Source organism: Lemur catta, chromosome 17, assembly GCF_020740605.2.
Source record: "Lemur catta isolate mLemCat1 chromosome 17, mLemCat1.pri, whole genome shotgun sequence".
In the NCBI taxonomy this organism is placed as follows: Eukaryota; Metazoa; Chordata; class Mammalia; order Primates; family Lemuridae; genus Lemur; species Lemur catta.
Window position 1 is genome coordinate 7,230,603 of NC_059144.1, and position 12,364 is coordinate 7,242,966.

Sequence of the window (12,364 nt, forward strand, 5' to 3'; positions counted from 1 at the left end):
TAATGTTATAATACCAACTAACACCAAAATCCTAGCGGATTTAACAGAGTAAAAGTTCATTTCTTCCTTGCGTTGTATCACATGCCTATTGCATTTGGCTATGTTCTTGTTCTGAGTGTTTCTCTGCAGCAGCCGGGCCGTTGGAGCAGCTCCCGAGTGGGACACTGTGGGCCTAGCCATGGGGAGAAGACAGTAGGCAGAATCAGGTTGTGGCCCCGGTACTTTTCCGGGGCACACGTCATGCTCTTTTACATTCACTGGCCAAAGCGCGGCATGTGGCCTGGCCTGACTAAGTGCATAACATCTTGAATAATCCTCCCACATAGAGGAGCAGCACATAATTTGAACTTTTTTTTTTTTTTTTTTGTGAGACAGAGTGTCACTTTGTTGCCCTGGCTAGAGTGAGTGCCGTGGTGTCAGCCTAGCTCACAGCAACCTCAAACTCCTGGGCTTAAGCGATCCTACTGCCTCAGCCTCCCAAGTAGCTGGGACTACAGGCATGCGCCACCATGCCCGGCTAATTTTTTTCTATATATATTTTAGTTGGCCAGATAATTTCTTTATATTTTTAGTAGAGACGGAGTCTCACTCTTGCTCAGACTGGTCTTGAACTCCTGACCTCGAGCGATCCACCCACCTCGGCCTCCCAGAGTGCTAGGATTACAGGCGTGAACCACCGCGCCCAGCCCATAATTTGAACTTAATATTGTCTGCCACACAGGGCATAGAAGATGGGAAGCTGTGCACTTCATTTTGCAAGACTAGCACATCCTTGATACCAAAACTGAATGACATACAAAAATTAAATTATTGGCCAATTTCACTTATGAACAAATATATAAATTTCTAAATAAAATGTTAGCAAATTGAATCCAGCAATGTTGTTTTTTCTTTTTTTAAAAAAAAAATGCATTCTTAAGAAGTGCAGTTTAGCTTGGGTGCGGTGGCTCATGCCTGTAATCCTAGCATTCTGGGAGGCCGAGGCGGGAGGATCACTCGAGGTCAGGAGTTCGAGACCAGCCTGAGCAAGTGCGAGACCCCATCTCTACTAAAAAAAAAATAGAAAGAAATTAGCTGGACAACTAAAAATATATAGAAAAAATTAGTTGGGCATGGTGGCACATGCCTGTAGTCCCAGCTACTTGAGAAGCTGAGGCAGGAGGATCGCTTGAGCCCAGGTGTTTGAGGTTGCTGTGAGCTAGGCTGACGCCACGGCACTCACTCTAGCCCGGGCAACAGAGTGAGACTCTGTCTCAAAAAAAAAAATAAATAAATAAATAAAATAAAGAAGTGTAGTTTACACAAGAAAAGCAAAGATAGTTCAACACTGAGGAATTTTCATTCAAGTCACTGTTCATTCAGCAGTTATTTTTTTGACCTCCCGCTTTCTTCTAAAAACTCTCTAGGCACTGGGGGGACATTGTTGAAGAAAACAAAGTTCCTGCCTTCCTAGAGCTTTCATTTTAGTGGAGGAATGTTACGAGAATTAACTGATTATGTTATATTAATAGATAAAGGAGCAAATCCTTGTGATTATCACAATAGAGGCCAAAGTAGCATCTGATAAAATTACTGATAAAAAGTACTCATTCCTTTTTTTTTAAAAGTTATGCTTAATAGTCAAATATTAGAAGCATCTGTATTAGGGCCAGGAATAAGATTAAGGATGTTGCCTATCTCAGCAATTATTTATTTAACATCATGTTATAGATTCTGGCCAATACTATAAGACAAGAAAAATAAATAAATTTTAAAATTTGGAAAGGAATAAAACTAAATCATCATTATTCGCAAATGATGTTATCATCTAAATACAAAACCCAAAGCATATCACACGGCCAGATATAACTTTTAGCACTAATGGAGTTTAGCAAGAAAAAACATAGGGGCTTTCCTAAACAGTATGCATAGTTTCTATGGTAAAGTATAAAAAAAATTCAGAACGCTTAACACCAAATTAATAAGATAGGTTATCTTTGGGGAGGGGCAATTGGACTAGAATTTTAGGTAATTGGATCAATAGGTATTTTAGATTTACGTTTAAATTTTTTAAAGGAGAAAATATCTTAGAATTGTGCATATATTGAAATGTGAGATTATATGCCTTTCAGCCTGTACTGTCTCATCAGCTTGTATTTAGGAAAAATGATCCACTTATTTAATCAATATTATTGAAATCTGGCTATGTGCCTGGTACTATTCCTATGAATGTCAGTACATAGTTGTCATCACAATTTTATAGAAAGGTTAAGCAACTCATAAGTTATTTAGTAAGGAAGGGAGTTCTCACAATATCCCTGTGAAGCCCGTGTGCCATTGTTCCCACTTGGTCCCTACACAAAGCCCTATGAAGTCAGTATACTGTGACTACCACAGCTTTATAGGAAGGAGAGCACCTTGCCCAGCTAGGAAGCCCACACTTTGAGCCACCACATCTGGGCAGGTGAGACTGGGATGGAGCATCCAGTTCTCAGAACAGGGCTTGGTATGGAGTAGGCATTCAGTCAGGGCCAGCAAATTAATGAAGACAAGGTGCTGGTCCTGTTTCCTGCTTGTTCACCTTAACCCAGCCGGTTTCAGGAAGAGAATGGAGGAAGTGGCTGGGTCCCCCCTCATAGTTGCACCTCCCCCCCGCCCCAGCCTTGACTCCACCATGGAGCTGCCAGAGCAGAGGCAGCCGGTGCTGTAGCAGGTGAGCACTGCCTGCCTGGCTGGGCACAGGACCAGCACGGTGACCAGATTTTTGGAACCTCAGTTTAGGACAAATGACTTTTTAAGTTTGATTGTTTTATATCAAAAGTCATATTAATACAAAAAGTACAAACACTACATTTTGTTTAGTTTTGCATCTAACATTATCTTTATTATTAAAATTACGTAGAATCATAATCATCCCAGAAAATCTAGGCTATATGGTTGCCATAGCTAATAATGTCCCAGTTTGTGCCTGATATATAAAGTAGGTCTCATGTGACTTCTTTCCATCTTTAAGGGCTGCCTCTAAGTGCCAACCCTGGTGGAGGAGGCGCCTCCCCCATGAACCCTGCGTAATTCTGCACCCTTGGCCCTCCCACCCTGTTGGGGAAGGAGCCCTTTCCTTGTCCTCATCCCCGGGCTGTTTCAGTTGAAGCGCAGGGACTGTGTCTTTAGTTTCTGGGTGGCCCCACCTTGGCCTTGGTGGGAGGGTTTAGGACCATTTTCCAGTCTTCCCCATGAGGTCAGCACTTGGGGTCCTCGAGCTTCTGCACTGGGTGGTGTCCTCTGGACAGGGCCGCCACTGGGAGGTCTTAAACTTCATGTGTGGCCATTGGCGTGAGAATAGAAGAGGAATGTCATCATAAAGTATAAATATTTTATTAGTTGAAATGAAATAAATCAGCTTCACAAAGGAACTAACCAGTAAATGAGTAATGTAAATTTTTTTCAGTTCAAGTCAACATAATAAATAAATTCAATTAAGACTGATCTTTTAAAAAATGTCCTGTGTCTTTTTTGGTGAGTCCTGGGGGCTCCCTGTGGTCAGATGTACCCCTCATTTGCCAGCCACTTACAGACACAGTTGACAGCACTTAGCCTTGGATCCTAGAAATTCAGGGTGACAAGTGACAGGATTCACTCGTCTGCTGGTCGCCTCACACTTCCCACGCTGACCCTCTCGGGCACGTGGGCTCCTGCAGCGTGTGCCCCCATCTGTTGGCATTTCACTCTCCAGAAGGGCTTGCGTCATCTCAGACTTGGGAAGTTTGTTTTGCTATGCTCTACCAGAACGGTTATAAATCAGACCTTTCTAGTGCTAATTCCAGGAAAGACCCAGAATTTAGATGTTTTCTATTTGGGCCCACATTTCTCCTGGATGGATACCATGCCTGAGGGTCTGTCCTCCCCAGGGCTGAGAGGTCTGGCTGCGGGAAGAGCCAGGAGGGAGTCTGGGCCCGGGACGGGCCCAACATCAGCTCAGGTGGGTCAGGAGGTCTTTAGACCTCGGGAACCTCATTTGTCTTCAATCAACAGCATCTAAACTCTGTTTTAAGGTACTGTAGTCTTCCAAAAACATTTAAGTAGGGCTCTGTAATTAGTAGCAGATTTTCATTAAAGTGAGGAGCTGGGTCGGCCTCCCCAAGCCTGTGCTGGCTGAGGCTAAGAAGGGGCTGAGCCTGTCCCACCTGCTCTTGCCTTGCCCCTCTCCTCAAGGCCATGTGCTCTATTGCATTCCACCACCAGAGAATACTGACCTAATAGCAGGTGTCCACAAGGCCTGGCTGTTTTGAAGGGTGAACAAGTTCACTCTGGTGAACAGGTGCAGGCTTTAAAAAGTAGGTGATGTGATATTAATACTGAGTTAATAGGTTTGTGTTTTGCAGCAGTGTGTGTTAGTAGTTCTTAAACTACTTTCTATGTGTGCTGGGCTCGAGCAAATGAGTAAAGGCATCAAAGATCATGGGGGCCGGGTGTGGTGGCACACACCAGTGCTTTGGGAGGCTGAGATGGGAGGATTGCTTGAGCCCAGGCATTGGAGGCTGCAGTGAGCAATGGTGATACCATTGCATTCCAGCGCTGGTGACAGAGCAAGACTCTGTCTCAAAAAAAAAAAAAAAGGACCATGGGAGCCAGTGCCCCACTGTTAGGGAAAGAGCTACAGAAACAGAAAAGGGGAAGATGATAGCATGATTGGGATGTTGAGCTGGAATTGGAGATACCAGCAGAAACTTATGGTATTTAGTATTTAGACGTGCAGAGAGAAGTAAACGTAGAGGTGTGTGTGTGTATCCACCTGTCCTGGCTCTGTGCACTGGGAGGGCCTGGAAGCAGTGAGACCCAGCAGCAGTGAGCACCCCTGGGGCCAGATTGTGGTGTCTGATCTCACTCTTCAGTGGAAGGACTGGCTCCTGGGCTGGGGCAGGGAAAGCACAAGGTCACAAGGTCAGCCTGGACATTTTCTTTAATACCAGAAGAGAAGGCAGTGCGCGATGCATGATGAGGACACATGAGCAGGACACGGGTGCCAGCCGAAGGGAGGGCCGGAGCGTCCAGACGCAAAGGTATTGGTGGGGCATAAATGAGCCCTCGACTAAAGGAAAAGCCCACTGAGTCCATGCTGATAGAGATCACGGATTAATCATCACGGGGAGAAGGGGAAGCTCCAGGGCGGAGCGCTGAGTGAGTGCAGAGGAGGAGCAGTGGGCGAGGGTGCTCAGGTTGCGGACGCAAGCTTGAGGAGCAGGACACTCAGAGCCTGAGAGTAGGACCCACAAACCTTCTGTCACCAGGGAACGCGAGAGACTCAACAGGAGAAGAACCTGGCACCCGAACCACGTGATAGGAGCGACCACCACTGATGTTGCGACCCCCTGTGACACCACGTCCTCCCTAAGCAGAGGCATGGAGACGAACACAGCCTCTCTCTGGGGTGTTCCCGCCACATCACAAGGAAACATCAGACAACTCCAGATTGAGGGACAGTCTCAGAAAGTTACTGGCCTATGTCAGGTCCAGAGACATAAAGAAAGGCTGGGGAATGTTCCAGATTAAAGGAGACGAAAGAGACATGGCAGCAAAGGGAGTCCCCACTTCAGTCCTACACTGGGGAAAATAGCTGTAAAGGACACAATTGGCGAAACTGGAACTTGGGCTGTTGAATTTCCTGGTTTTGACAACTGTACTTAGTTATAAAAGAGGATGTCTTCATTCTTAGGAAGTATACGGTGTCATATTTAAGGCAGAGGGGCCTGCTGTCTCCCTCTTAATCTCAAATAGTTCAGAAAACACGGCCTGTGTGTGGGTTCGCGTGTGTTTGGAGAGAGGAGAGGGGCGTTGCAGCAAGCGGGGCCCAGTGCGAGCCTGTGCGGGGCCTGGGAGAGGGATATGGGAATTCCTCTTATTCTTCTTGTACCTTTTCTGCAAATTTGAAATGACATCAAAATAAAAAGTTGTCCCCCAAAAGGATGGCACAAATTGCCTAAGAAGGGGCAATGTCAGTGCAAACAGAGGTGCTTTTCCCGAGGCACGTTCCTGCCTCTGGTCTCCCGGCACGTTTAACTGAGCTGCTGGCTCCCGGTTTCTGCCCCAGTGACTCACCCGCCTCACTCACGCAGTCTCACAGCGGCACGGCAAGCCCCTACGTGCCCCAGGGGACTATGGCTCCTGCCCTAGGTGACGTGGCCAGAAAGGAGTGGAGCCGGAAGTCGGGCCAGGCCCCCTCCCTGAGCCTCTGTTGCTGCTGGGGGCGTTGCTGTGGGGACACAGCATGTGCTTCAGCAACTGGAGGTGGAAGGGTGCGCGGAGAGAAAGGTGGGCCCAGTCGAGGCTGAGCTCCATCTTTAAAGCATTTTTAGGAATTTTTTTCTTAGAAAATATGAGATTGGGCCGGGCACGGTGGCTCACGCCTGTAATCCTAGCACTCTGGGAGGCCGAGGCAGGAGGATCGCTTGAGGTCAGGAGTTCAGGACCAGCCTGAGCAAGAGCAAGACCCCATCTCTACTAAAAATAGAAAGAAATTATCTGGCCAACTAAAAATATATAGAAAAAATTAGCCGGACATGGTGGTGTGTGCCTGTAGTCCCAGCTACAGGGGAGGCTGAGGCAAAAGGATTGCTTGAGCCCAGGAGTTTGAGGTTGCTGTGAGCTAGGCTGACGCCACGGCACTCTAGCCTGGGCAACAGAGTGAGAGAGACTCTGTCTCAAAAAAAAAAAAAAAACGAAAGAAAGAAAGAAAATGTGAGATTGATTTAATACTCTTTTACTAGAACTGCCACAAAGTTGTAATTGTGTAGCAGTGTGCATCCAAGAATCAAAAGCAGGGTCAGCAAACATCCAGCTCTCGGCAGGAGAGCGTTGCTAGACAGTCGCGCTGTCCCGTCCGAATTGTCTCTCGGCCCTGGGAATGGCTGCAAGACAGCAGCCGCCTAGAGCGCTGCCTGGCCCTGTGCGGAAGAGCGTTGCCAAGCCCCATGGCGTTTGCAGGAAGTTTCCTAACCCTTGGAAGCCCTCAAGGCCCTCGCAGACCGGGCGCTGCTTGTCCCTGGGCAGGTGAGAACAGCGCAGAGGGGCAGGGCCGTGCACCCTCTTCCTGGAGCCTCCTGGACGCCCAGGGGCTTTTCAGAAATGCCCGTGAGTTCGCGTATTTTGCTTTGATGTAAAAATCTTCCTTACGGTTCAGTTTGGTGTAGTTGCTTATTACCTAACTAACACAGATTCCTGGCACCATGCAGTTTTTGGTGATCACTTTCGCATTAAAAAGATAGGTTTTTGTATTTATGGGAATTTAAAAAATTTTAAGATACATATATAAATAAGAGTTTAAAAACCTCATAATTATTATATGAAAAGCTACAAGTGCTTATTTTTTTCCTCTCCACTGCTAGTTTAATAAAGAGGAAATTGCTGAGGTGGAGTAGCATGTCTGGAGGCCCAGTTTCATCTTCAGCACTTACAGCGAGTGTGCAGTTACCGCAGCCGTGCTCTGCTGGACTTAAATAATTCAAGTGCCGCCGGCAGCAGCAAGCTGAAGGTCTCGCTGTGAATTATGTATGCCGTCTTCTGCGGCGCTTTGTGCGAAGCCTCCTGTTGGCTTCCTCTCCGTGAGCACAGGCAGGGCAGAGCGCCTGTGTCACGCTGTGGCCGGGATCACTGGAGACACTGCAGTAATTTGCCCTGCTGGGAAGCGTGCGCTAAGGAACAATGTCCCTGTGTGTGGCCCGAGCCTTTGCCCGGGGCCACCTGGGCTGACCCTGGTATGGATTCGGAGGGGTGGTTTGCGGTGAATGGTTGGAAGTATTTGGTTAAATGGCACCACAGTGGCTCTTATCAGCTCTGCCCAGGTAAAGTCCCTCGTCCCATCCCGTCTTGTCATGGTTGTCAGGGGCAGACTGACTTGAATGGTCTTCAGGTATGTTTGCCTTGGGGGTCTCTGTCAGCTGGGGAGGGGCCTGCAGATGTGCCTGTGAGGTGGTAGCTCTGTGACCTGACTTGGGGTCGTGACCTAAATACTCAAAGTGCTTGAGATTGTGATTTGGACGAGATGTTCTGGTGAGACAAGAATGGGCTATGGCCATGTGTTACAGGATTAACCACAGACTTGAAATCTTAAGGTATTAAAATTTGTAACACATAACCTACATGTTTGACCAACCAATAGGAACGTGCTGGCTTTTCCAGTTTTCAGCAAATCTGAAAGACTTTAAAACTTGTTCACTTAGAAGGCATTTCTTTGACTCAGACTGCTCCACCGCAAGAACAAACCCCAGACAACATAAACTCGCAGACGCGCTCTGATGCCCGGGTGTGTTCCAGGAGTGTCTGTGCTTCTTTGGCTTAGGACACACGTGTGTAGCTTCGTGCACACTTAGCCCTGGGCAGCAGGCGGGTCGTTCTGAGCAGCACAGTGAATCACAGATGTGCTGGTGTGTGCGTCTCATGTTCTGGCCTTGAAGTTGGGGTCGGAATTGTGGCTTTTGTGAGAAATTTCATTTCAGGTGAGGGCAGGCTCCCATGATTGTGCACTGTGTTCCATGTGACGAGAGCATGTTAAGGTGTTGTGACTCACGACGTTCACAGCTGAAGGGGCATGTCAAAGAGAAGGGGATTTCCCTTGTGTTGAGCCATGTCGAGAAGGGTGGTGCTGAGGTATGGTGACCCTAGTGACTCTCTGTTCATCTTCTGCACTTATTTTGTCCAAATAGAATCATAAAAATTTGCCAGGAGATCGTATGATTAAAGAATTGACATTTTTTATGTCACAGACAGTTGTCTCTAATTTTTCCACTTTGAAGAATGCGTGGCTTCCTAGTGATTTGACTGTCTCAGCATGAGATGGCTGGAGGACGTGGGCATGTCCCATCTGTGCCCTTGGGAAGCTGAGGAACCGGGTCATGATTGTGGGCAGGAGTGGCGGGGGCTGTGCGCCGTGCCAGAGCCTTCTCTGCACACCTGCTCCGGGGCACGCACCCTCCTCCTCCACTCCCTGCAGCCGGTGCTTGAGTTGGGCCCACGTCTTGGGGCCTCCTACCATTGGAGGAGAGTTGTTGCGGCAGTTATTCGGGTCCTTTAAGTCAGAAACCAAGCCTCTTGGGCAAGGTATTTGTCTTCATGTGCATGGTCTGAAGGAGGTAAATTGAGGTTGTGTGGAGGATGTGGCTGCTCTCACCTCTAGCAGTGCTGGAGCACCTGGCGAATGCCACTGTGTCAGCGGGGAGCGAGGGGCCCAGGACCTCTGGCCGTCCCATAGACGTGCTTTATTGCCAGCCGAAATGACGCTTCCTTTCCTGAGCCTGGGCAGGGCCCGGAGCAGGTCTGCTGTGCACACAGCCCCCAGCACCAGTCCCTCCCCCGTCCCTTCTAGCTGCTGTCCTCACTGCTGGAGGCTGCGCCCTCCCAGGCAGTGGTGCACATCTCTGCACACGGCCTCCACGTCTGCGGGACCACAGGGGCAAGAAGATGACACTCAGGTGACACAGTGGACCTCACACACCAGGCGGGTCATTGTTTGATTTTTTTAAAATGTTAAAGTTTCTTTCTTTATTAGACTTTTAAAATGTGAGTTGTTGATTTATGTCTTAGAAAATAAGTATTTGCCAAATCTTATAACAATGAGATTAGTCAATGCATTGGTCATTTTCCAATCAAAACTTATATTCAATCAGCATTCATTGATTGATTCATCCCAGAAATACATGGCACTTCCTGCCGCCAGTGCTGGGGGACAAGGGACCCGCCCTGTAGCTGTCCCTGGGGAGGGGGAAGGCAGGGAGATGGGTGAGGTCGGGAAGGTGCGGGTGCCAGGGTGCTGGCATGGGACAGGGCTGCGTGGGAGGTCTGCGTGTCCCATGGGGGCCCAGCACTCCTGGGTGCCCTGGCCGCGGGGCAGGCAGAGGCTTCTCGTCACTGTACTTGCATTGTTAGAATCCAAACACCTTTTATTTGAGAAATCAGAGTTTCAACACCCTTTGCAGGGTTGAGCCGTGCTGACTGCAGTTTGCATGGGTCAGCCTTTTTCTCTGCCTCCCCTGCCTCTCGTCCTGGTCCCCAGCACCCCTCACCTGGGCCTCCACCTGGGCAGCCCCAGGCCACCCTCCCCAACAGGCAGAGGGACCTGTGAGAAACACAGGCCCTTCCCTCCCAGGGTCAAGTCCACATAGCTCCAGTACCCACAGCCCAGCCAGAAGACTGGCTGTGCACTGCGTTCCTTCTGCCCTCTGCCACAGGACCTTTGCACATGCCCATCCTGTCGTGGAAGGCCCTCCCTTGCTCTCCCAAGGTCAGTTAACTTCTGTTTATTCCTCAGTTTTGTTCAGCCTTTATTGCCTCTGGAAAAAAAGCTGGCAGAAACATGTTATGTTTCTCATGATGTAGATTATTTCATGTTATTAGGATCATCTCATTTATAAGTATAAAATATAGTGAGGTTTGTGACACCATGACCCTCATTTTACACGGGAAACCTGAGCCAGCCACACCTGGGAAGTGTGTGACCCCTACCCTTCATCTCCTCCAGCCTGGACACCACCTGAGCCCTGGCCCCGTCCTTCCTGTGTTTTGTGTGGTTTCACATGATCTTATCTTCAAATAAAGCTGGAATGCAGATGGAACGGGGGTTGTGGCCTGGGGCCTGTTTCTGGCGCAGGTGCCCCTTTACGTGCTGTGGCTTTGTTTGTTCTGTCCCTGGTGGTGACGTTACCCTGGCTGCAGTCTTTGGCATCTCAGCGCCAGGCAGGGTCCTGTGCCCTCCCCTCTGGTTTACATGCAAGTGTGTGTTTTTGTCCTGATGAATGCCACCGGTAGAGCCTGGTCAGTTTTTTTTTTTTTTTTTTTGAGACAGAGTCTGGCTCTGTTGCCTGGGCTAGAGTGCCGTGGTGTCAGCCTAGCTCACAGAAACCTCAAACTCCTGGGCTCAAGCGATCCTCCTGCCTCAGCCTCCCGAGTAGCTGGGACTATAGACATGTGCCACCATGCCCGGCTAATTTTTTTCTATATATATTTTTAGCTGCCCAGATAATTTCTTTCTATTTTTAGTAGAGATGGGGTCTTGCTCTTGCTCAGGCTGGTCTCGAACTCCTGACCTTGAGCTATCCTCTCGCCTTGGCCTCCCAGAGTGCTAGGATTACAGGCATGAGCCACTGCGCCCGGCCGTGCGTGGTCAGTTTTTATCCCCCGGCAGTGCAGGAGGGGGCCTCTTTGCCCACACTGCTGACACCACGATCTTGGCCAGGTGGATGCCCACTAAATCCACATCTAGGTAACTGTGGGGAGGCGGGTGTGCCGCTGCGTGTTCGGAGCCTTCGGCACAGTGGCCGTCCACACTCCCATTTTCCTCTTGGTTTGTTGATCTTTTTCTTACTGATGTGTAGGTATTCTTACAGAGAAGAAAAGCTAGCGCTTCGTCTCTGTTAACATATTTTCCCATAGTTTCTTGTCTTTGGCCTTGGCTTGTGGTGGTTTTGATAGACAGAGTCAAGTCTGCTGTCCACTTACCAATGTTGTTTTCACGGCTCAGGGCCTGTGTCCTCCCTCCAGAGCCTTTTCTCACTCAGATATTTCAAAAAACGATTCCACGTTTTCTTCTAGTATTTCTCTAATTTCATTTTTACATTTAAATCGTCAATCCATTCTGGATTTATTTTAGTGTGTGTTGGAAGTAAGGGGCCCAACTTGGTCATTTTTTGGGTGTAATTTGTTTCCCCCAGTCTGACTCACGACTTCGCCGTGTGGGGTCCATTTCTGAGCTCTGTGTTCCGTCCGGGTGACGGATGTGCCTGTTTCTGTGCCGGGCTCTGTGGGTTGAGATGTGCTGCACTGTCAGGGAGCGCTTGTCCCGCCCTGCTGCTCTTTTTGTTTTGTTTTTCCATCATTCAGTATCTTGTTTTCCGCACGAACTCTTACACTCAGCTTGTCTAGTTCTAATAAAACCTCTCCTGGGAAGTGCGCTGGGGTGTGTGTTCATTTAGGGATTGCTGATGTCTTTGTTTGCCCCTCAGTGTCTGGTTATTGGAGCAAATTTGGCATAAAGACCCCTGCCCCGGCATGAGCGAACGACCGTGCAAGAGTGTGTGTGAGCGTGCCTTGCTCCCACGTGCGTGCGGAACGGAGCACTGTCTGAGGGGCAGTCTTGCACATTGGCATTCTTTAAGCAAGGTGTTTCTGGACGTGCCGTTGCCATGCCGCAGAGCTGCTGTGTTCAGAGGAAGCCTTGCACGGTCCTGTGCTGTCCTCGGTTCTGAGTGGCACTGACGTGGCTGTCCCGCCGTGCTGTGTGGCCTGCCGCCTGTTCACTGGTGGTGAGCGCTGCCTCTTCCCCAGCCACTCCTGGTCAGAGCTTCTGCGCGAGTCCCCGACGGCTGCTGGCCTTCCCTGGACTCCAGTGGATGCTGGT

At 49.0% G+C, this 12,364-nt stretch overlaps 1 protein-coding gene across 4 annotated transcripts in view; it reads left to right on the plus strand.

Annotated features, from left to right (window-relative positions):
• RGS12 (regulator of G protein signaling 12) overlaps nt 1-12,364 on the plus strand; it is a 139,391-nt gene that overhangs the window by 102,479 nt on the left and 24,548 nt on the right. The window contains exon 1 of one of the 4 annotated variants that reach the window (XM_045528227.1): nt 7,711-7,730. The exons of the other annotated variants lie outside the window; for them this stretch is intronic. The gene's annotated coding sequence lies outside the window, so the exon portion shown is untranslated. Of the gene's footprint in view, nt 1-7,710; nt 7,731-12,364 lie in introns of those variants that run through there. 4 annotated transcript variants of the gene reach the window in all.